The sequence below is a fragment of the Acanthochromis polyacanthus genome, chromosome 6 (assembly GCF_021347895.1).
Source record: "Acanthochromis polyacanthus isolate Apoly-LR-REF ecotype Palm Island chromosome 6, KAUST_Apoly_ChrSc, whole genome shotgun sequence".
NCBI lineage: Eukaryota > Metazoa > Chordata > Actinopteri > Pomacentridae > Acanthochromis > Acanthochromis polyacanthus.
Window position 1 is genome coordinate 9,253,899 of NC_067118.1, and position 22,934 is coordinate 9,276,832.

The following is a 22,934-nucleotide window of genomic DNA, read 5'->3' on the forward strand; positions in this document are numbered from 1 at the left end:
GTAGAGATGAGAGACAGAGGAATCAGAGGAAGTCGCGATGTGGCGTTTCATAAGATAGTTAAAAATCACTCCACGGCTCTAAATAACAGACCACCACGCGACGACTGCAATCAACCTGACTGCTGTGGCTGCAACTGCACTGTAATCCAAATAAACAAACAAAGGGATAATCAAAGAAGTGTTCCCCTGCATGGTGGGAAACAGCTTCAGCCCATCCATCTTCAAGCTTTCTGTTCCTCCATCATCTATTATTGTCCACTTTCTGTTTGTTCTGCAGCATCCTCACGTGAAAAGCTGCAGAAAACAAGAACCAAAACAGCTACATGGGATTACAACCCTGTACTTGCAGTAAATACATATCTGGTCAAAACTGAGCTATAATCTCCATCTCTTTTACTATAGAGATAGTATGATGCCATGGAAAGGTATGAGCTCTCTGAGAAACACACAGCTGAAAATATAGAAAGTGTGCTAACTTTCCAACTAAAAAATATAGAAAGACAGCTAACTGCACAGCTAAAAATATAGAACATGAGCTAATTTTACAGCTGAAAGCATAGAAACACAGCTAATGTGATTTAAAAAAGGAAAGTAAGCTAATTCTACAACTAAAAATATAGAAAAACTGCTGAAAATATAGAAACACAGCTAAGTAAACAGCTAACAATTTAGAAACTGGGCTAACTTTACTACTAAAAATATAGAAAGTGAGCTAACTTTGCAACTACAAATATAGAAAGACAGCCAACTACGCAGCTAAAGTTATAGTAATTATCAGACTTCATAGCTAAAATTATAAGACAGCTAACTACATAGTCAAAGTTATAGGAAGCATCTAACTTTATAGCAAATATTATAAAAGAACAGCTAACTACACAGCTAAAACTATAGAGAGACAGCTAAAGTAAAAGGAAACAACTAACTTTACATCTAAAGAAGAAAATCAGCTAACTACACAGCTGAAATTGTAAAATGGCAGCCCACTACACAGATAAAGTTATGGAAAACGGCTAACTTCACAGCTAAAGCTATGAGAGATGGCTAACTAAATTTATAGGAAGACAGCTAACTACACTGCTAAAATTACTAAAAAACAGCTAACTTCACAGTTAAGGCTATAGCAAGATGGCTAAATACAGAGCTAAAATTATAGAAAGACAGCTAACTACAGAGCTAAAGTTATAGCAAACAGCTAATTACACAGCTAACATCAAAGGAAAGCTAGGTTCCACGGTAACTGTAGCTAGCCTTAGCTACAACTAAAGCTGAGTTTAGCCAATATTTCCTCCCTAGCTGGATGTAATTTATACATGGAAAAGTATCTATGAATGAAGAGACATTTTGTTCACTTAATTTGTCATTCTACATCATTAAATAAGGCAGCAGCTGCTCAGTTTATGTTGGGAAAAAAACTGCTGTATCTCCTGCTAAAGGTAGCTAGCTCAGTAGCTGCGATCAAACTTTGTGAGGTTTGGTGGTAAACTATAACTTAATATCACACATTTCCATATATTAAACTGTATAGACCCATTTACTGTAGGTAAATAAAGAGGGCTGCGCACGTACCCTGGCAACGGAAGTATGGCGGCTGGCAGTGGCTTGTCAAGCCATGCGGGTGCATTATCAGTAAAAGATCGCGAAAAATACTTTAAAAAGATCACTTCAACAAATGACAAGAGGCTCCCAGATCCCTGTACACTTACCGAACGGGACTATGACGTTAGTAAATGGCCCAATATTCAGTGGCCTGATATTTATTTGTATTTAGTTGAAAAACCTAGAGTGTACACTAGAGAGAAGCTGCGAGCATACAAATCTATGGAGGCCTATGATTATGCAATTTGTAGACAGGTACAGGTGAGATACAAGGACACTGACAAAGAGTTTTGTGTTTTGATGTCTGAAATCCTACCCAGCCAAAGGCAAGGGCAGAAGACTACGATGTATGAGGCATGGGTGATCATCAACAAAGCGGAGAACTACATACACACAGCAAACTGCACCTTTATGGTGGCGATTCCAGCCGCTTTATTTTTTATGTCCCCCTGTCACAACAGTCAACAGGGTTTTTATTAGTGGCTCTAATCATGTGGGAACCGACAGCTCGTCAGTATATTTTGCACTGATTTCACTTTATTTGCCACAACAGCGCACACGCGTGCATTGTTGATGGTATCCTCCGTCCAATCCGCCGGCTTGATAGCCTGGAGCCACAGCCGCCTTCGGTTTCTCTGAAACGGCTGAGAGCCCATTGGCATGCGGTAGAACTTATGTCCCTCTTGAGTATTTCGGTTCGTACAACCAAAAACACAACAGCCTGACATTATGATGCCGACAGTTTAGCGTTAGCTTTTAGTTTTGCTACTCCGTGTGGTGCGAACAATGCCAGGTAAATGATATGAAGCGGTACTTCCATTGCCTTGATGCGCACGCAGCTTGTTGATGACGTAGGCTCTGATGGGGTCTATTAATGTATTAAATCAGATTTAAAAAATCATTAGTAGCAGTGGGGCAGATAGAAAGTTAGCTAAACACAGAAACCAGTGATTCCTATTAACTGTGGAGTCTAAAAACAAATCACATCAATGTTTTTCAATCATTCTGGTCATTCTGGTGCAGTTTTAAAGTTTTCTGATGGTTTATAGACAATTGTTTTTAGGGATACCTACAAAGATATATATAAAAACTAACTTAATTGTAATAGGCCTACATCACTACACCAGTTTGCAGAAATCTTGTAGCTGTTTTTTTACAACTTCCTTGCATCTGTAGTTAACTAAAAAGTGAGGTTTTCCTAGTAAAATGATTTTTTTTTACCTTTCTAATATGACATTAAAACATGTAACAACCACAGACAATTTGTAGTGATAAAATTGTATCAAAAACACACTGCAAACTATAGTCAAACATTACATAAAATCATGTAGGCTAAACCAACTAAATCAACCAAAGGAAATATAATTTAATACTTACAGTTTTAATTATATCAAAGATAGAATTACTACATTTGCTATGAACAAAATGCCTTCATCTCTTTCTTTTGACATTTTCTAAAAATCTTAATTTATTCGAAACTGAATAAGCAGTTATCTTACGTTGAATCTGCTGTAGCTATCTAGAGTTAGGAAATTACTGGATTATAAAACAAACTAAACTTAACAATAATTATATTTAACTGAAAAAACTGAAATTGCAATGAAATAATGACATCAATCTGATGTGTTTTCTTTGTTTTATGAGTCTGTTCATGTAAAGTTTTAAAGTCTCATTTGGCTGTAATTTATTCATCATCTTGAAATCATTTGAAGATTTTAAAGCCACAATTTGACTTAATCTTTGCAAGTTAATGTTTCTTTCTTAGCTGCTATTTGCTTAAATAAATTGTAGTTTTATTTTGTTAATGTTTTTACCTCACATGTGTTATTTATGCGTTTGTTTTAATTATTATGCAATTATTGTGAGCACAGAGTGAGTCTTGTGTAGGGGAAATCTGCTTAAAAATTCAGCTTTTTAATTCAGGTAAATCTCAGTTATATATTTTTAAGTCGAGATACTTTTAAAAAAAAATCAATGTTTGCCGGAAGACAGAAACTAGTTTCACTTTTAAAGAGAGAAAATCCGAAGCCTAACAGCATCCTCTCACCATCTCCTGTACTCGACAGGATAACGTTGCATTTGTTGTTTTGCATTTGAAACTAAAAAAATAAAAATAAAAAAATCCGACAGTTTCGGATGGAAACAGGAGTTTCTACCGTCGGATTTTTAGCTCTAAGAGGTCTCCTCATCTGAGTAGCTTTTAAACCATACTCCTCTGACAAAGAGCGGAAAAAAAATCCTAACGACATCATTTCCTCCTAACTCTTTTCAGCTGCAGCAGGTAAACATATTGTTGCCCTCCTGCCCCTGAACAGCAGCTTTATCTGCCCCGCTCCTCTGTTTGGACCCACCAAAAGAGGCTTTTGGTGCTTTCAGGCACGGTCGGAAATATTGAATTTCGAAGGGAGGAAGTTGATTTGTTTGAAGAGAATGCAGTTTAAATTAAGAGAAGTCGATGGTGCAAATTTGCGTATTTATCTAGCAATTAAACTGCACATAAATGAGTGATTTTTTAAAAACAGTTTTAGTTGTTTAAACTGCATGCAATGGCGTTTTTACACAACGCATGCGCAGGATCGTGTGGGGAACTATTAGTAAAACGAAGCAGAAGGGAAGGTAATCAGGCCTTGTGGAGATTTGTGAATAACTGGGCCACATCAACAGATACAGAAAAAAGACAGATTAGTATGTTTTTAGTAGTTATGCAGCAGTCCAAAAGTAAGTACTGTTTTCAACCTGTTACTGTTCATGTTTAATTTTAGTTACCACAAATAACAGAGTAGGGAAATTTTAGCATACAGTATAGGTTCAAAACTCACTCATTTAAATGTTAGAATTCGTTTCATTTGCATAAAAACCTAAATGTAACGCACAAAGGGCAAGCTTTGGTTTATCTAGGGCAACGTACTGGACAAAGCTAAAGGAAAAATACTTCTATCAGTCTTAGCTGAACCAAGTTTCCTCTGGCTGTAGCTTTATATTTGTTAAATAGACACTACAGAGGAGTCTCAGCAAGAAAACGAAGAACTATATTTCCCAAAATGTGGAAGTATTTATGAATATGAGCCGAGTGGAATCACCATTATTTGCATAGGACATCTTCCTTGCTGGGTTTTCATGCACTTGAAATGCACTGTAAAAAATGTTTTTATGATAAAAATTCTGTGGTCACCAGAACACTACAGTAAAATTACGGTAAAACATTTTCCTCATTTACAGTAAAGAAATGTATTGATACTGTTGATTTTGTGGTTAGAAAAATGTGCTTTGCTCCATATTTTGCTGTTAAAAAAGTTTTAACCTTTAAACATATTTTGTTTTACTTGAAAATTTCCATTATCAGCACAACAGTTAGTGTGATTAACATTTGATATGTGTATTTTCAGCATGACATATGCAACAAAAGCAGTTATAGCAGTCATACATTTTAAGCATATATGTGTTATTCACACAAAAGTACATCAATTTGATGGCTGTATTTTTTATAAGACATCAATACAATAATTGGCATGTTACTTGTTATAAGTATTACAGCATGTTTCAGCACAGCACATACATTTAGTTGTGAAAAATTGTATTCTTTCCAAAAAATAAATGCAAAAATTACAATATTGAATGTACATATTATGGCATTTTTCCATTAAAACTGTACTCAGCAACAGCAACAGCTAACTTTACAGCTAAAAATATAGACACAAGTAACTAAACAGCTTAAAATATAGAAAGCAAGCTAATTTTACAAGTAAAACTATAGAAACAAGGCTAGAAATATAGAACCACAGCTAACTATAGAGCTAACAATATAGAAAGTGAGCTCACTTTACAACTAAACATATAGAAATACAGACAAGGACACAGGTAAAGTTATAGGAATTATCAAAATTTTAGCTAAAATTACAATGAGACAACTAACTACATAGCCAAAGTTATAGGAACATCTACCTTTATTGCTAAGAACAGCTACCTACACACCTACAAGTATAGACAGACAGCTAGTGTAAAATGAAACTAACTATACGGCTAAAAAAGAAAGTCAACTAACTACACAGCCGAAATTGTAAAAGGGCAGCCAAGTACACAGCTAAAGTTTAGAAAACGGCTAACTTCACAGCTAAAGCTATAGAGAGATGGCTATCTACACACCTAAACTTGTACAAAGAGAGCAAACTACACTGCAAAAATTACTGAAAGACAGCTAACTTCACAGCTAAAGCTATAGAAACACAACTATCTACACAGCTAAAGTTGTAGAAACACAGCTATTGTCACAGCTAAAGCTATAGACATACAGCTACCTACAGAAAAAATTACAGAAAGACAGTTAACTACACAGCTAAAATTATAGAAAGATGGCTAACTACACAGCTAAAGTTATGGGGAAGTAGCTAACTTCACAGCTGAAGTTATAGACACACAGCTAACTACACAGTTAAAAGTATAGAGATGGCTAACTACACAGATAAAATTATAGGAAGATGGCTAACTGCAATGCTAAAATTACTGAAAAACAGCTAACTTCAAAGCTAAAGTTATAGAAACACAGCTATCTACACGGCTAAAATTAAGGAACAACAGCTAACTGCACAGCTAAAGTTACAGGGATGCAGCTAACATCACAGCTAAAACTATGGAAAGACAACAAACTACATGGCTAAAATGGCAGAAATACAGTTTATTACACAGCTAAAATTACTGAGAGACAGCTAGCTACATGGCTAAAGTTATAGAAACACAGCTAACTACAGAGCTAAAATTATAGAAAGACAGCTACATATAATGGTAAAATTATAGAAAAACAGCCAACTACACAACTAAAGTTATAGAAACACAGCTAACTACAGAGCTAAAATTATAGAAAGACAGCTACATATAATGGTAAAATTATAGAAAAACAGCCAACTACACAACTAAAGTTATAGAAACACAGCTAACTACAGAGCTAAAACTATAGAAAGACAGCTAAATATAATGGTAAAATTATAGAAAAACAGCCAACTACACAACTAAAATTCTAGAAAAACAGCTAACTACACAGCTAAAGTTATAGCAATAGAGCTGCAGTACTCAGCAGCAACAACAGACAATAAAAGAATAAAAATATAAATATAAATCTGAGAAATCTAAATAAAAAATATTTTAAGTATAAGAAATACAATGTAAAAGTAAGTGTAAACAAAGTAAGGTGTAAAACATGACAGAAATTTGCTTAAGCAGGGTAATAAATTACAATGTTGCACATTGTTGTTGAGGCATTGCACATGAAGTTCAAGTATTGTCCATGTATTACATATTGCAGTGGTAGTGAAACAGGAGTCCCTAATGGCTTTTTGTTTTTATTTTCTGCATCTTTTCCAAACCTTGAGCTGCACTTGAAGGCAGCATTATCGGAGAGTGTTGCTCCCCCGCCCCCCGTCGCTCTCTCTCTCCCCACATAAACACACTCACCCTGCGGCCGCTGAAAGGCGAGGACCCAGGGTGGAGGTGGAGGTGGAGGGTGATGAGGAAATGAGTTGATGTGCCCTGGAAGTAATTCTTTCACCCCCATCCTCCTCCTCCCCCCCAAAAAAACACACACAAGGTGGGAGAGAGCCACGGGACCACCGACCACCAACCACCAGCAGCCCCTCAACACGTGGGGAAGCAGCGGACACATTCCTGCTGATGTCCTGCTGCTCGTTTTCCTCCTCCACGCTGCTCATGTTTCTAATCTTAAATCATCATGCAAATACATTCCAGTCATAATTTGAACTTTTTTTCTGTCTCAGTTGAACCAGTTTTCATGAAAAATGCAAACAAATGCAAGAAATCTTCACAATTCAACTCAGCTGTGGTGATTATTGATTAAATTTTAATGATTTTATTATTATTATTTATCATACAAGTTCACGTGAAGCCCCAAGAATGCATGTAGTCACTTCAAAACTCTCTGTAAAAGGAAATAAATAATTGAAAAAGGATTAAATTCATAGTTTAATGAAACAGAACTTTTTTTCTCTCATTTGTGTTTGGTTTTAAAAGCAAAAAAAAGACAAAACAGATAAAGATCTCACCATTATGTCAATGCAAGTGCTTTATTTTTTCAAATATTTAATAACTACAATAAGCACTAAAGGTATTAAGTCCCCCCCCCCCCCCATGGCAATAGGTGATAAAATAAAATCAGCTTAAAAAGGCTGAAGTGCATGTGTTTAACAACATAAAATCTGTTTAAATATTAATTGTTTGTATCAGATTTGCTCCAATTCCAAACTATAATATAGTTTTGAATTGTTTCTAATTAAAATTGATCTTTTTATGAGATAAACCAGCATGTATAATGTGGTTTGCAGGTGTTCAATAACATAAAATCTGTTTATATATTGTTTGTGTTTATGTTTATTTATGTCAAATTGTCTCAATTACAAGCAATATTGTACTAATAAACATGTATTTTTCAATTATTATTATGCTAAAAAGATGAATCGAGGTGAATTGCATGTGTCTGGTAACTGACATATTAGGTTTTAAAGTCACAATGGCTCAGTTACAGGTCATATTATAGTATAAATAAAAAATATTCTTGATAAAAAAAAAGTGAGTCAGGGTGTACAATGAAAACTGTTCAAATATTAGATGGACAACTGACTTCATTACTGGCAATATTGTTCTTTTAAAAATATTTTTTTTAATTAAAAGGTTATTTTTTGCAAGATGAAGCTGGCCTGCAGCTGCATAATAATGCAGATTGGAATATAAGTGGTTTATTGTTATTCAACTTTACTCCAGTTGCAAGCAATGTTATTGTATAAACTTTTTTTCTAATTAAAATGAATCTTTTACAAGTTAAAACAATGTTTTTATACTGAACTGCATGTATCTAGTAACATAAAATATGTTTGAATATTAATTTTTATATAAAAATTTCTCAAGTTAGTAGCAATAATATAGTTTTAATATTATTTTTTATTAAAACATATTCATACAAGATGAATCAAGGTGTATATGGTGGTTTGCAGGTGTCTAATATCAAAAAATGTGTTTGAATATTAAATATTTATGTCAAAATGGCTCCAGTTACAGACAATATTGTAGTTTTAAATTGTTTCTAAGGAAAATTGATCATTTTACGAGATAAATCAAGGTGTATAAGGTGGTTTTAAGGTGTCTAATGACATAAAATCTGTTTGAATATAGTTGTTTATGTCAGAATGGCTTCAATTACAAACAATGTTATAGTTTTAAATTGTTTCTAATTAAAACTGATCATTTTATGAGATAAATCAGGGTGTATAAGGTGGTTTTTACGAGTCTAAAACCATATCTATTTGAATATTAGTTGTTGATGTCAAAATGGCTCCAATTACAAGCACTATTATAGTATTAAAAGTTCATTTCTGTATTTGTATTTATTTATTTTTCCCGAAATAAATCAGGATGCTTACGCTGAACTACATGTGTCAACTAACATAAAATCGTTTTGAATATTAGTTGTTTGCGTGCAAGTGGCTCCAGTTCAAAGCAATGTTCTAGTATTAAACTTATTTTTGTATAATCTATAACATTATTAACTACGGGATGAATGTGTAAATTAGACTGCAGGTGACTCCAGTTCATGTAACTGGGACGCTGCTGGATAAACCAGTGAGAAAAAAAAACTGTCGCTGGTTGAAAAAAAAAAGTTTGTGAAAGTGACGTCACACTCCCACAATGCTTACCGCCCCATAACTCGGCTGCAGCCTGAGGAGAGCCAGACACTCTCAGGCCCCGAATATAGAAAAAATATTGGAAAAATCGGAAAAAAATCACAAACGGACGCATCGAAGTGGAGAAAAAGGCGACGAGGAGCGGCGGCGAGGATCGAGTCTCCCACGGAGGGATTCTGGTCCGGGTCCGGGATGGAAGGTTACCGGGGCTCCATGTGAAATTGACTAATGCGGTGCTGGAAACTTTTTGGTAGGTACAAAACTGCTCGTTTTTTTCCTCCCCTCTCTCTCTCTCTCTCTCCCTGTCTCCTCTAAAGACCTCATAACGCGGCTGCACGTCCACGCGTGTGCACGTTGAAGCCACTTTGACAACACCGACGGATCCCGAATGTGGTGTCAGTTTGTTGGCACCGACGCGCGGTCCGACTTTGCGTAATTTTGCGCATTTTTAAATTATTGTTAATTATTTTATTTATTGTTTTCACGGCAGCGTGGAAGCAGCTCGGGTGATTTAATTCTCAATGATCGCCTCCCTCCTCCTCCTCCTCCTTCTTCTTCTTTTGCTCGATAAAAATGCTGCGAATGTGTGAAGTTGTTCCACTCGGTGCACTTTGTCCAGCGGCCCCCCGAGCTGTTGACGTTTGATGTTTCTATGTTTTCTTCTTCTATTTCTTTCTGCGATGTGCTGAGTTCTGACTATTTATTATTTATTTGGGAGCAATTTCCGACCCATTTCCCCGTGTGGCATGTTTTGCAGCGGAGTCCCACGGTGCGCTGCCGCCGCCGCTGTGCCACTTTTTTGGGGGGCGAACTTTGGCAGAAAGTCGCTGTTTTTACGCGCAGCCACATTTCCCTGTGCGCATCATGCATTCTTTAAATTAGGACTTTAGTGGCTGACATTGAGTCCCCCCTCCTCCAGAAACCCTCCTCCTTCTCCTCCCTCCCCACGACTTGAAGCCTTTTGTTGCAGCCTCAATCCACCAGGTTGTGGGTTCATGTCACTGCTCGGATGTTTTTTTGTGTCTGTTGTGTTTTCCTCACAAGGCTGCTGGGTAAATAACAAACCCCAAGACCTCCACCGTGGCAAGGAGGGGGGCTTCACTTTATGCACTTGTTGCTGAAGTTTGACTGAGATGCTGTTTATTTAGATTTTAGGTCAAATTTGCTCCAGTTACAAAGAATATTATAGTTTCAAATTGTTTCAAATTAAAATGGATCTTTTTAGGAGATGGATCAGGGTGTTTAAGGTGGTTTGCAGGTGTCTAATAACGCAAAATCTGTTTTTATATTTGTTGTTTATATCAAAATGGCTGCAGTTACAAACTGTATTATAGTTTTGGTAATATTTTCTATTAGAACATGTTTTGAAAGTTGAATTGGGGTTTAGAAGCTGAACTGCATGTGTTCAGTAGCATAAAATGTGTTTGAATGTTAGTTGTTTACATCAAATTTACTTTGCCACTTTCACAATTTTTTACACTTTTATCCTCAATCAGGAGTGTGGAAAGATGTGCAGGACTTTTATGTGTGGATGTGGCCACAAAAAGTGACAAAATTGTTCCTTTACAAGTCATTTATTTACCTTATAGAACAGATGCATAGAATAGATTTTAGAATCATGCCTCCACACAAACACAAAGTCCTCAAACTCACAAGATGGAACTCAGAAATGTGCCTTTTTTAAATCGTTGAAAATTGTTGAAAGATGTTGTTAGAACAATATTGAAGTTTTGAGTCGTTTCTAATTAAAACTGATCTTTTTACGAGATGAATGAGGGCGTATAAGTGGTTTGCAGGTGTGTAATAACATAAAATCTGTTTATATATTCATTGTTTATGTCAAAATTGCTGCAGTTACACTTTTTTTTATTAAAACATCTTTTTACAAGGTGAATCAGTGTGTTTATAGTGGTTTGGAGGTGTCTAATAATATAAAATGTCTTTGAATATTAGTTGTTTATTTCAAACTGGCTCCATTACAAGCGATGTTACAGTTATATAGTTGTCTAATAGTCTCGTTTGTATTATGATGTCAAATTGAGGCAATAAAAAGCAGTATTATAGTTTAAATTTATGTTTTATGAGATAAAACAGGATAAATTGTTCATTTACAAGTCATTCATTTCCTGGATATTTTGGAAAATAAAGCATCAGAGGGGCTCATGCCTCCATTTAGCTTTTTGTTCTTCCGGTTTCTGAGGGATCAAAATGTAATGAAGAGATAGGACATCATGGTTTGGTTATATTACTTCAAAATGTGGCTTTTTTCGTTACTAAATAATGCATAATTCCACCCACCAAATATGACTGAGATGGAGAAATGTAGAGGGAAGCTTTGGGTGATGTGTTGCTAAAGCACTGAGACATGTGGTCACAGTTGTCTTATTTTCAAAAGCCAAAAACGGACACAACAAATATTTGTGATTACTTATTTAATTCTGGTTGCTAGTTTCACTTTTGATTTTAAAATGTAGATACAGAGCATGCAGCATCAAAAACAACCAATACTCTGTTTAACATGAATGCATCGTGCTGCTTTTTTCACGCATTTGCTCTGTTGGGTTGTTTTTACTGCTTTCCTGCTGAGAGTTTAGCCTGAACTCAGAGTGAACTTTGGGATATTAACGTGTTTTTGTCCTGTGATTGTACAAGAATCTTCACTTTGACCCTGCAGGGCTGCAAGTTACAGTTATTTTTTACCATCAATAAAGCCGCAATTTTGTATTCAGTTAATAATTATTCTGTTAAAATGGTTAAAAGGAAAGTTCAATCAGATAAACAGACCAGAAACCTCCAAAACTAGAGCTACAGCGGTTTATTGATCAGTTGTTTGGCTTATAAAAGGTCAGAAAAGAGTGAAAAAGTTGATGTAAATGTCCTGTTTTGTTCACGAACCCAAAGAGAAGGGGAGAAAAAGACAAAATATTAACATTATAGAATCAAATAATTTAGGTTTTCTTTTCTTAAAAAGTTCACTCACCTTGACCAGTTGTTTATTAACAGAGCTTGTGATTGACAACTAATTGATTAATCAATTAATCGTTGCAGCTTTATTCCAAACACAAACTCCTCCAATAGCTCCACAAAACAGAATTCATTTTCAGCTTAGATGTGCACATATTTTCTCTGTATGACATGTCCGAGAATTGTGAAAAGCTTTCAGTGTAATGTCACCGAGGAGGAAACAAATAGACAAAATATTCACATTTAATGAAGAATTTAGGCTTTCTTAAAAAGTTTGCTCAATTTGTTCAGTCGATTATTAAGACAGTTAATGATTAATTTCATTGATTAATCGATTTATCGTTGTAGCTTTACACAAAACTCAAAGTTCTTAAAACTGTCAAGCTAGAACTAAAAGAAACGGAATGAATTCTAGGAATAGTTGTAGATTGATTCTCTGTCAACCGACCAATCTGTGCTCAAATGTGCTCAATAATCTGTTGACTATTTTCTTGGTTTATTGATTAGTTATTTGGTTTTAAAAATGTAAGAAATTGATGAAAAATATTGATCAGTTTTCCTCAAATGTCTTGTTTTGTCTGAAACTTAAAGATTTTCAGTTCCCTGTCACAGAGAAGGAAATAAAAAACACTAAATATTCACATTTACCAAGTGGAAAATAGAGACTTTCTTTTCTTAAAAATGTACTCCATATGATTAATCAATTATTACGATACCTAATCAATTCTCTTGATTATTTAATTAACCGTTGCAGCTTTAAAGAAAACACAAAATCCTCAAACCTGTGCCTCAAAAAATGAATTATTTTCAGGATAGGTGAAGATTATTGATCCAGATAAGTGAGTGAACGTAAAAGAGAATTTTGAAGGCGTTAAAGCTGCTACTATTGATTATTCTCTCAGTGTATTGATTAGCTGTTTAGTTTATAAAAGGTAAAAAAAGAGGCAAGAAAAATGTGAGTCAAAGTTAGAGATAACATCCTCAAATGTCTTGTTTTGTCCACAAATTAAAGATATTCCATGTACTGTCATAGAAGAAGAAAGAAACCAGAAAATGTTCACATCTATGAAGCTGTAATTAAAGGATTTTGAATCTTGATCTCTTTTTAAAAAGTCACTAAAAACCAATTAATCGATTATGAAAATAGTTGCAGCTTCGTATAAATAAATTCTCCAAAACTGTTTAGCACATAAAAAACATTTTTTAAATGCTAATGATAGTATAATAGTAGAACGTTCTTCTCAAATATCACTTAAACTCAGTATTCCATTATTTAAATGGTTTATGATTCAATTAATAGTTCAGATCTAATTGATTCATTGTTGCAACGTTGCGCAAAGCACGAAGGCCTCAAAACTGGAAACTGAAATAATAAATTATTTTTAAAAAATAATGAAATATTTTAGTAAATGGTTCTTGGAAATAAATCTGTCAAATTAAATAATTGATTAGGAAAATAGTTCATGATTCATTAACGGTTGACAACTAATCAATTGATCACAAAATCCTCAAACTGAAAAGCTAGACAGTAGTTAAAAATGTTGTAAATGGTTCTCATAATAACACTAAAGATGAATAATCAATTATAAAAAAAGAGTTTCTGATCACTTTAACAGTTGACAACTAATCCATTAATCGTTGCAGCTCTAGTTGTACATATCAAATCTACTCAGATATAGTGCTTAATTGTAGTTAAGCTGATGATTTGTGTAGAAAAAGACACCATAACAAGAATACACAGAGTACTGAGTCTGTCTGCCCTCCTAACAGCTGAATTCAGATCAGTTCAGGCTGCTTAAGTGAGTTTAGGTGGGTTTTCCCCTCCACTTTCGGCCCTGCAGGTCTGAGTCAAGCTTGAGCCATCGAGGCCTGCAGCTACATAATAAGGAAATGGAAGTGAGTTTGTCACGAGACAATGCCTTTGTTGCTGCCAGTCGCGCTGCAAGTCGAGACCCATGTGTTGATGTTTGCTGCTCTTTTACTTTAACCAGCAGCTGGTGACGGATCCTCCCTGCAGCCGTCTGGTGGCTGTTATCACGGTGGTTTTAGAGCACAGACTTGAGTTTTTGGCATTAGTAATTGTGTTTAGAGGGGAAGTTGTGAACTGAGGTGGTGAAATACAATTTAAAGTTAAATAACAGTTGTGTATGCTGTCATTGTGTGTTTTCCTTGGGTTACAGCTTTAATTTTGCAAAAGTTTAGTTATAGGGTGTTTTGAGATGTACTAAAATATGAATTGAAGATGTGTTTTTTAAGGTTTTCTCATTGCATTTCAACTCCGCGTAGCCAATAAGTTTGCTAAATTGAACTGAAACTGTCTCAAACATTCCTTCTTTTGCATTTCTATCCAGATTTAGTTTTAGTTAATGCTTTTATTTTGCAGGGACGACACACAATTTAAAGCAAATGCGGCAGAGTTAGCAGCTAGCAGCTAATTAGTATCTGTTGTCACTGGAAAGAGAACAAACACGGAGCAATAAATGCACTTCATAAAACAGTACTTAGCTTGTGAGAAACAGTAGAAACAGTAAATGAAAGGCCGTCATTGGTGGTGACTTCAGCCAAAAACACGCTTGGACCATTTTGCACTCTAGTTTAGCTGTTTGCTAACATTAGCCAGCAGCTTGTTCTGTGTTTTCTGACACAAAGATCTTACACCATGTCTTGTTATTTAATTTGCAATGAAACCTTTCACAATTGAGTATTGTTCCTGCTACAGTCTAGTTCGTGCATCTAATCAAACGTCACCATAAAGCTTTGAACAAATCTGACTTTTTGATGAATTTTAGCATTTTAAGCTAAAATGTAAGATAATTTTTTTCTTTGTATAAATACACGACCATTCAAAAGTTTGGGTTCACCAAGGCAATTTCATGTTTTCCATGAAAACTCACACTTTTATTCATGTGCTAACATAATTGCACAAGGGTTTTCTAATCATCAATCAGCCTTTGAACACCATTAGCTAACACAATGTAGCATTAGAACACAGGAGTGATGGTTGCTGGAAATGTTCCTCTGTACCCCTATGGAGATATTCCATTAAAAATCAGAAATTTCCAGCTAGAATAGTCATTTACTACATTAACTATGTCTAGATTGTATGTCTGATTCATTTAATGTTATCTTCATCAAAAAATGCTTTTCTTTCAAAAACAAGGACATTTCTGAGTGACTCCAAACTTTGCAATAGTAGTGTGCATACATTAAAGTGACAAAAAGTCCCTCCTACTCCTCCATGTGTGTTTTTGCAGCCATAAACTCCTGATGATTGGTGTTATTGTGGCGTTCAAACATTCCTAGCTGCTCTGCTCTCCAGAAATATTCTGCACCGGGGTCCATGCACCAGCTTCTTCTCATTAACGTCCATGCATCGCCCTCCATTACTTCCATGCCCCTCTGGTCGGCAGGCAACATGTTTCATGTTTGCCTTTGTGATTGAGCGAGTGTGTTTTCCTCAGAGAGCTCACACACATGCCTGTTTGTCAGATCTGTATATGTATGTGTGTGTGTGTGTGTGTGTGTGTGTGTGTGTGTGTGTGTGTGTGTGTGTGTGTGTGTGTGTGTGTGTGTGTGTGTGTGTGTGTGTGTGTGTTTTTGGGCTCCTGGTGTGAGAAAGAGCTGTTTTTCTGGAGTTGGAGGGAGGTCTTCTCCTTCTGAAAAATCCCCCACAATTCCCTGCACCTCTGCGGGCAGCAGTGGTGGCGGCAGCGAAGGTGGCGGTCGGCGGCGGCGGCAGCAACAGCAGGCTGATTTCCATGAGAAAAGAGCATCAGTTGGGTTAATGGGAGGGACAGCCCTCTGAGGGGACAAATGGTAGTTAATAACCAGGGAAGAATCGGAAAAGCTCTGATCCCTTTCTTTGTACTTCTTCACCTTCTTGAGGCAGGGATGGGATGGGACGGGGCTGGTGGGGGGTTGCAGAGGGAACAAGGGACACCGGGTTCATGCTAGAATGGATGTTCTTCGCTGAAGGGCTGCAAGAAGATTGTGCTATTTGTTATTTTCTCAGGACAGCAACAAGCTGCGAGCCTGAGAACTGCCAGGAAGTATAGGGGGCATCTCACAAGCAGTTTGTGTGTTTGGCCTTTTTGTGCATGTCAGAGTGTTTACATGCAAAGGTGTTGTGTGTCACTGGACCGGATTTATTTATTTGCAATGTGTGAGGCTTCACACAGTAGCTGCTGGTCATTCAGGTCACTTTGAGAGGAGGATGGATGAATGTCGAAATGTAAGAAAAAACAGAGGAAATAAGAAACAGAAAGAGGATGAATCTGTATGTTTGTGTTTCTAGTACTGGCTGATAATGATGCTTCAGAATCAAGTGCAAAAAGTAGCCCAATGGAAAAAAAATTCTGTCTTCCGTGAACCAAGTAGTATAATGTCACTGTAGAAAACATACTAAAACCGCTGGCATTGAATTCTTGGTCAGAATTCTACTGGTTTTAATCACAGTTCTGCAAGATTTAATCTGTATTTCATGTTGGCAAAGTTCTTGTACAACTTCCTGTTCAATGTTTTGGAAACTTGGATTCATTCGTTAAATGAGTGAAATGAGTTTTATGTGAAAACAATTGATATTACTCAGTGTAATATATCAAAAAAGGATTGTATTGGTGTTAAAACTCAGGACCTAGCTCTTTCATACTTGTCCACAACCGCTCCTATTAAATTGTGTTGTCTCCCATGTTGTATTTTTATTCGGTTTCAACTTTTATTTTAAACTTTTGAACAAGTTTAGTTATTTATGATTTATTATTTTAAGCGTTCTCGCTTCATTCTAAAACTATGTTGCCACAAAGTTTAATGAAGTTCAGACTGATGCCCCCCAAATTAAACTTTTCAATAAATCAAGAATAGACTCACATGTTCCTCCTTTTACAAATGAAAATTCAATTCATGTGCGCTAAAATGGACCATTACACAGTATAGTTTTGCTGTTACAGTTCTGGTAGCTAACATTAGCAAGCTGTCAGTCTTGGATTAAGTTTAGCATTTATTAGTTTACGTGTCATCAAAACACCTTAGCACCTGAACAGTTAGATATATTTAGTCTTTTCCCTACAGTAATCTGATGTTGAAACAAACATGTTGAAACATGCGTAAAGTTTGAATGCATATTGCATAGCATTTAAAAATTTCCTTGTGGCCTCAAGCTAGAGTTCAATATTAGCTTAATGTTTGCAAACTTTGGATATTGTTGTGTAACCAACATTACAGAGTTTGTTTTCTGACTATATGATGCTTCTTTTGTTATTGTTACACATTGATTTAATATTTAAAATGATCCCCATGTAAGTAACATTACTAAAGCTATTAGTGTACGTCATTATTTTTCTTGTGCTACTGTTACACTTTATTGTAGTGTCTAAAATCACCACAATATTGCATACATAGAGGATTTGCTGCTAACATGCTTATGTTGGTGAGTATTAGCTTAGTATTTGCAGACTTCTTTACTTCTTTACTAGGTATTTCTGTGTCATTAACATTACCAGTTTTGTTTTTTAATTATATGGTTCTTGTTTTCATGCTCTCTTTTAGCAATTAAAAATATCCCAATATTGGTCCCAATATGGTCCTATTGTTAGGTTGTAGCTAATTGTGACTAATGTTTGCTAACATTAGCACATTTTAAAATAGATATTTCTGCGTAACTGACATTTTTGAATCTGCTCACTGACTCAATACTTTCTGTGTGCTACTGTTTCGATACGTTTTAGCAGTTAAAATGATAGCAACATTGCCAGAGGATTTGCTGCTATCATGTGGCACTTAGTTCATGGTGGCTAATATTAGCTTGATGTTCTGTGGATATTTCTATGTAACTAACATTACCAAATCCATTTTCTATCAATATGGTTCTTTTTGAAGTTCGTTTATGCAAAATTTTAGCATTCAGATGATCCCAATATTGCTAGGGGATTTGTTGCGATCATGTGGCCTGTAGCTTATGGTGACTAATGTAAGCTAACATTAGCACACTTTAAGTAGATAGTTCTGTCAATACTGAATCTGTTTTACTCAGTGTAGTTCTATTTCTGCTGTTGTCATGCTATGTGGTAACATTTAAATGATATTGCCATGTGATTTGCTGCTATCATGTGGCTTGTAGCTTATGGTGGCTAATGTAAGCTAACATTAGCACACTTTACATAGATAGTTCTGTGCGACCCTACTTATGTGACATTACTGAATCTGTTTGTCAACTTCATAATTGTTATTTCGCTACTGTTACAATATTTTTTAGCATTTGCCATTACCCAATATTGTTAGAAAAGTTTGCAGCTTGAGTCACATGTGGCTAACTGATGATGGCTAATTTCTGTTATGGCAGTTTTTCTAAATGATACATTTCTGTGTAGTTGTACTTGCTGAGTGTGTCTGTTGATTTTATGACTCTGGTGTGAAAGATAATTCATGACCATGCAAATTGTGGTTTGACCAAACGATCGTAACTCAAGGTTCACTTACAGGACTCGATTTTCAACCATGTCATGGTCTTTTTGATCAAGTTACATTCTCTTTAACCCCCAGGAGAATGCTACTAGGTGGATGTTGAGCTCAGATTTTGTTTGCATGACTCTTACATGAGCTGCTTTTGAAAATAACTGTGAGTCTGTAATTGTCATTAATGACCGCAGCGTTCAGCAAAAGTTACACAGGCTAGCTTAAAGGATTTAAAGGGAAACTGCTGCCAACATAGTTTTTCGTTCTTGCATTTATATAAAACATTATTGCTGTTCTGATGAATAAAATATGATATTAAATGTTTTCATATTGCATTTTAACATTAAACTAATATGACTTTTATTTAGGATTAAACCTGGCGGGTGCAAAAACAGGTAACAAACATCACTCCTTGCCATCTTTATAGTAAATTCAGCGCCGTGTACATTTACAACATTTCTCTGGCAGCCGTGACACAGAAGAATGATGCTTTGCTGTGTAATACACTGATTGAAAACAGACACACACACCCTCGCATAACACGCAGATATTTACAAGGCTAATTAAAGTTTAAAAAAAAGACGAACCTTCACGTTTTCATTTTTACTATGCATAGGCGCACAGTTAATAACACGAGTGCACTCATGAACCGGCGCACATTCTGCCGGGTGCTGCAGGATGCCGGGCAGAAATAGTAAGAGGATGCGAGATGCTTGAACCACATATTGCCACTTTTCCTCGCAGATCTTTTTCTAGGAAGAGCGGGACAGCTGTGGCTTTTCAGGACCTAGATCCATCCATCAAGCAGCACCCACGGTTTACACCACACACTCGCATTTTCCCCTCCCTTTCTTGCCCTCCATTTCCATGCATCTCCATTTCTTCCTGCCGCACTCCGTCCATCTATCCCTCTCTTGTTTTGCCCTTCATCCATCCTTCTCTCCCAGACTGAGTTTACAGCCCCCAGGCCACTTCCGCCAGGCTGTCTGCAACAGATTTATTAATAGGCTTTTCTCTCTGCAGTAAACACAGCGTTGGTTTAGGGGGTCGTCTCTCAGACACTGATAGACTTGTGCTTAACCTCAGGCACTGGCCGAGTTGGGAATAGTGGAAGGTCTGTTGCTTTCAAAGATGATCCACTGCAGATTAAGTCATAGTTGGGGCTGCTGGAAATAAACACAAGTTGTAGATTTGCTACTATTTTACAGCACGTTTGATTGTTTAGGTGGGGCTGAGAGTGCAGAGTGGCACAAGAAATGCAATGTCAGGAAGCTAATTTATGGGATTCAGGGAATTTTAAATGTTAAATATTATTGGAAACAGCTGACAAAACAATCTCAGCCCTTTGTAACCACTTTTATTTCAGGCCGGTTCATGGTTTCGAACTCTATAAAATTTAAACAGCAGCCTTGTTCATGCGTCTATCATACTACTATCATGGGTTTGCTTATGCAGACATGTTTTAAATGCTGAATATTATTGGAAACAGCTGGCAAAATAATCTCAGCCCTTCCTGACCCCTTTAGTTTAGGCCGGTTCATGGTTTTGGACTTTATAAACTTGAGCCTTGTACATGCGTCTGTCATACTACTATCATGGGTTTGCACATGCAGACATGTTCCAATGTAGAAAACATGATGTCAAGAAGAGAAAGTGCTTTTTTATTGTGTTTGTTTGTGCAGTAGGGCTGCACAATATATCGCCACATTGCTAAAAGTGTGGTGTGAACTGATACGAAAACAGAACTCACACTGAAGTCGAACATAATTTACTTTGATTTAAGGCTTCTTTTTTGCACTACGTGTGTTTTCTTAACTTTGTTCAGAAGAGTTTGTTGACATGCAGACTTCACACAGAGAAACACTGAATATGCGGATTCGGTAGCAAAAAAAAGAAAAAGAAACACAACGTCAATTTTATTTTGGCTACAGACAGGATGATGTTGACCAAAAACAGGTACTCCATCTGCTGGGTCTCACAGTTGTTGCCACGTCTAATTTGTTTGACCAAAGTTTGTGTAGGACGTCCAAAAGCCAGATGTGAATGTCAACCAAAGCAAAAAGACTGTTTTGAATACTTTGGATGCAACAAAAACACCCCAATCCATCTAGAATGATTAATTTGGTCCAAGTAGAGTTGTTCAGTTGATCTGTTTAAAATTTCCTTCATTTGTTGTCTTTGTATCAGGATCTATACTGCATGAAAACTAAATATCTGAATGACTTCTTTTTATAATATTGTGAAACCCTCCAGAACAACAGGAAAAAGCATAAATGAGTAAACAGTGAGTACAACACGTGAACAAGAAAAGAGAATGTGAAATAAAACGTAAATACGATGTACACTTGGTGCACAAAGCCACTGTCAGTTTATTTTCTTGGCACAAGCAGTCCTTTCATGCAAACAGTCCACAAAAACGCTTACATTTTGAGCCACTTGGACTTTAGCAGACACAGAAAACATGATGTTTCTGTGATTGTCAAGCTGCCTGTTCTTGCATCCCACATTTTGCAGTTTGCTGTAAGAAGGGCGGCACATTTATACCTTTGCTTTTTTGCACTTCTGATTTTAGATAGACTAAAGCAGGCTTCTTATTTCTACCACTGCTGCTTTGCTAGCCGAAACAACTGTAACTAGCAGAGCTGGGCCTTGCCTGCACACCGGCCAAGCAGTATTTTACAACACCATCGAACTAACCGTTGCATTGAATTGCTTGTTTCTTTGGGTCTTTGTCTTCTAGTTTTTTTCTACTGTACCTTGCATGTTTGCACCTGTGTCTAAGAGAAACGACATTTCAATCCCATCCATTCAAAAGTTTGGGGTCACCCAGGCGATTTCATGTTTTCCATAAAAACTCACACTTTTATTCATGTGCTAACATAATTGCACAAAGGTTTTCTAATCATCAATTAGCCTTTCAACACCATTAGCTAACACAATGTAGCATTAGAACACAGGAGTGATGGTTGCTGGAAATGTTCCTCTGTACCCCTATGGAGATATTCCATTAAAAATCAGCTGTTTCCACCTAGAACAGTCATTTACCACATGAACAATGCCTAGACTGTATTTCTGATTCATTTAGCGTTACCTTCATTGAAGAAAACTACTTTTCTTTCAAAAATATGGACATTTCTGAGTGACCCCAAACTTTTGAACAGTAGTGTACATATGGCAGAATTGACAAAAAGTTGTCTTGAACATCCACTTGCCTGCTCTATAGTCCAATACGCTGAGCGACTCAGTGATTTGGTCGTGCCATTCGAGTTTTATGCTTTAAACTCTAAAATGTAGTGAACAGAAGCCGTACAGGACATTGATTCTTCTGCTGGTGTCTACAAAACACTCCTTTTGCAATTAAAACGTCTCTTACATTATGGCAATTATGTCATATCAATATGGACGACAACAATCGTTTTGTTTCACAAAACTTAAAGAAGACATCGACATGCTTCTGAATTTGCAAGCCGATATGTTTAATTTGTCCCCACATGAATGATCTGTCGCTGCAGGTTGGGTTCTAACATTAGCTTCTGGCTAATGTGATTTTCTCAGAGACAGAAATAGCAGCTCTGGTGTCCACAGCCTCAAAATGTGGTGCTGATGTTCTGCTTTGTGCAAAAGATAATAACCAATATCTGGTGCATTAATATGCAGTGGTGTTTTATCAATGTAGCATCAAGTGAGTCTCCTGTGTAGTGAACACTAAACAGTAGTGGACAATCTGAACATAGCTTTTATCAGCAGCTAGCTTGTGAGCTAATTAGGCTAATGTCGACATCTATATTGACTTCTCAATGCTTCACATTAACTAATTTTAAGAAAAACTCTGCAAAAGTGTCCTAAAAGTTTTCCTGATTGGTATACAGTTAAGTATTGTGTAAGACTGAAGCAAAATCTTCATGCATGGAGGTAAAAATCTGCAGTTGTACCTGCTGTTGAGTCACTAACAGACAGAAATAAAGAAACTACATCGTTTTTGATGAATAGAGCTGCAAAGTTCTGTTTTTTTAAAGTATGACAGAGAATTTAGATGCTTTGCTTACAACTTTAAAATGAAGTTGTATCCCATGTGAAGCATTTAGATGTGATTCCTGCGTCTTCAAGGATCCCAAATCTAATAGAGAGCTACACAGAACCGATGACTTCACTCTAAACTTAGATATATTAGCATTTTGGACTCTCAGTTTTTGACACATTGGGGAAATACTAGCAGCTACAGGCAGATAAACTATTCACAAA

General features: G+C 36.3%; 1 protein-coding gene across 1 annotated transcript in view; it reads left to right on the forward strand.

Moving 5' to 3' along the window:
- The first annotated feature begins 9,286 nt into the window (after positions 1-9,286).
- The window catches only part of plagl2 (pleiomorphic adenoma gene-like 2), a 78,257-nt gene continuing 64,609 nt past the window's right edge, over positions 9,287-22,934 (forward strand). The window contains exon 1 of the mRNA XM_022202838.2: positions 9,287-9,528. The gene's annotated coding sequence lies outside the window, so the exon portion shown is untranslated. The remainder of the gene's footprint in view (positions 9,529-22,934) is intronic.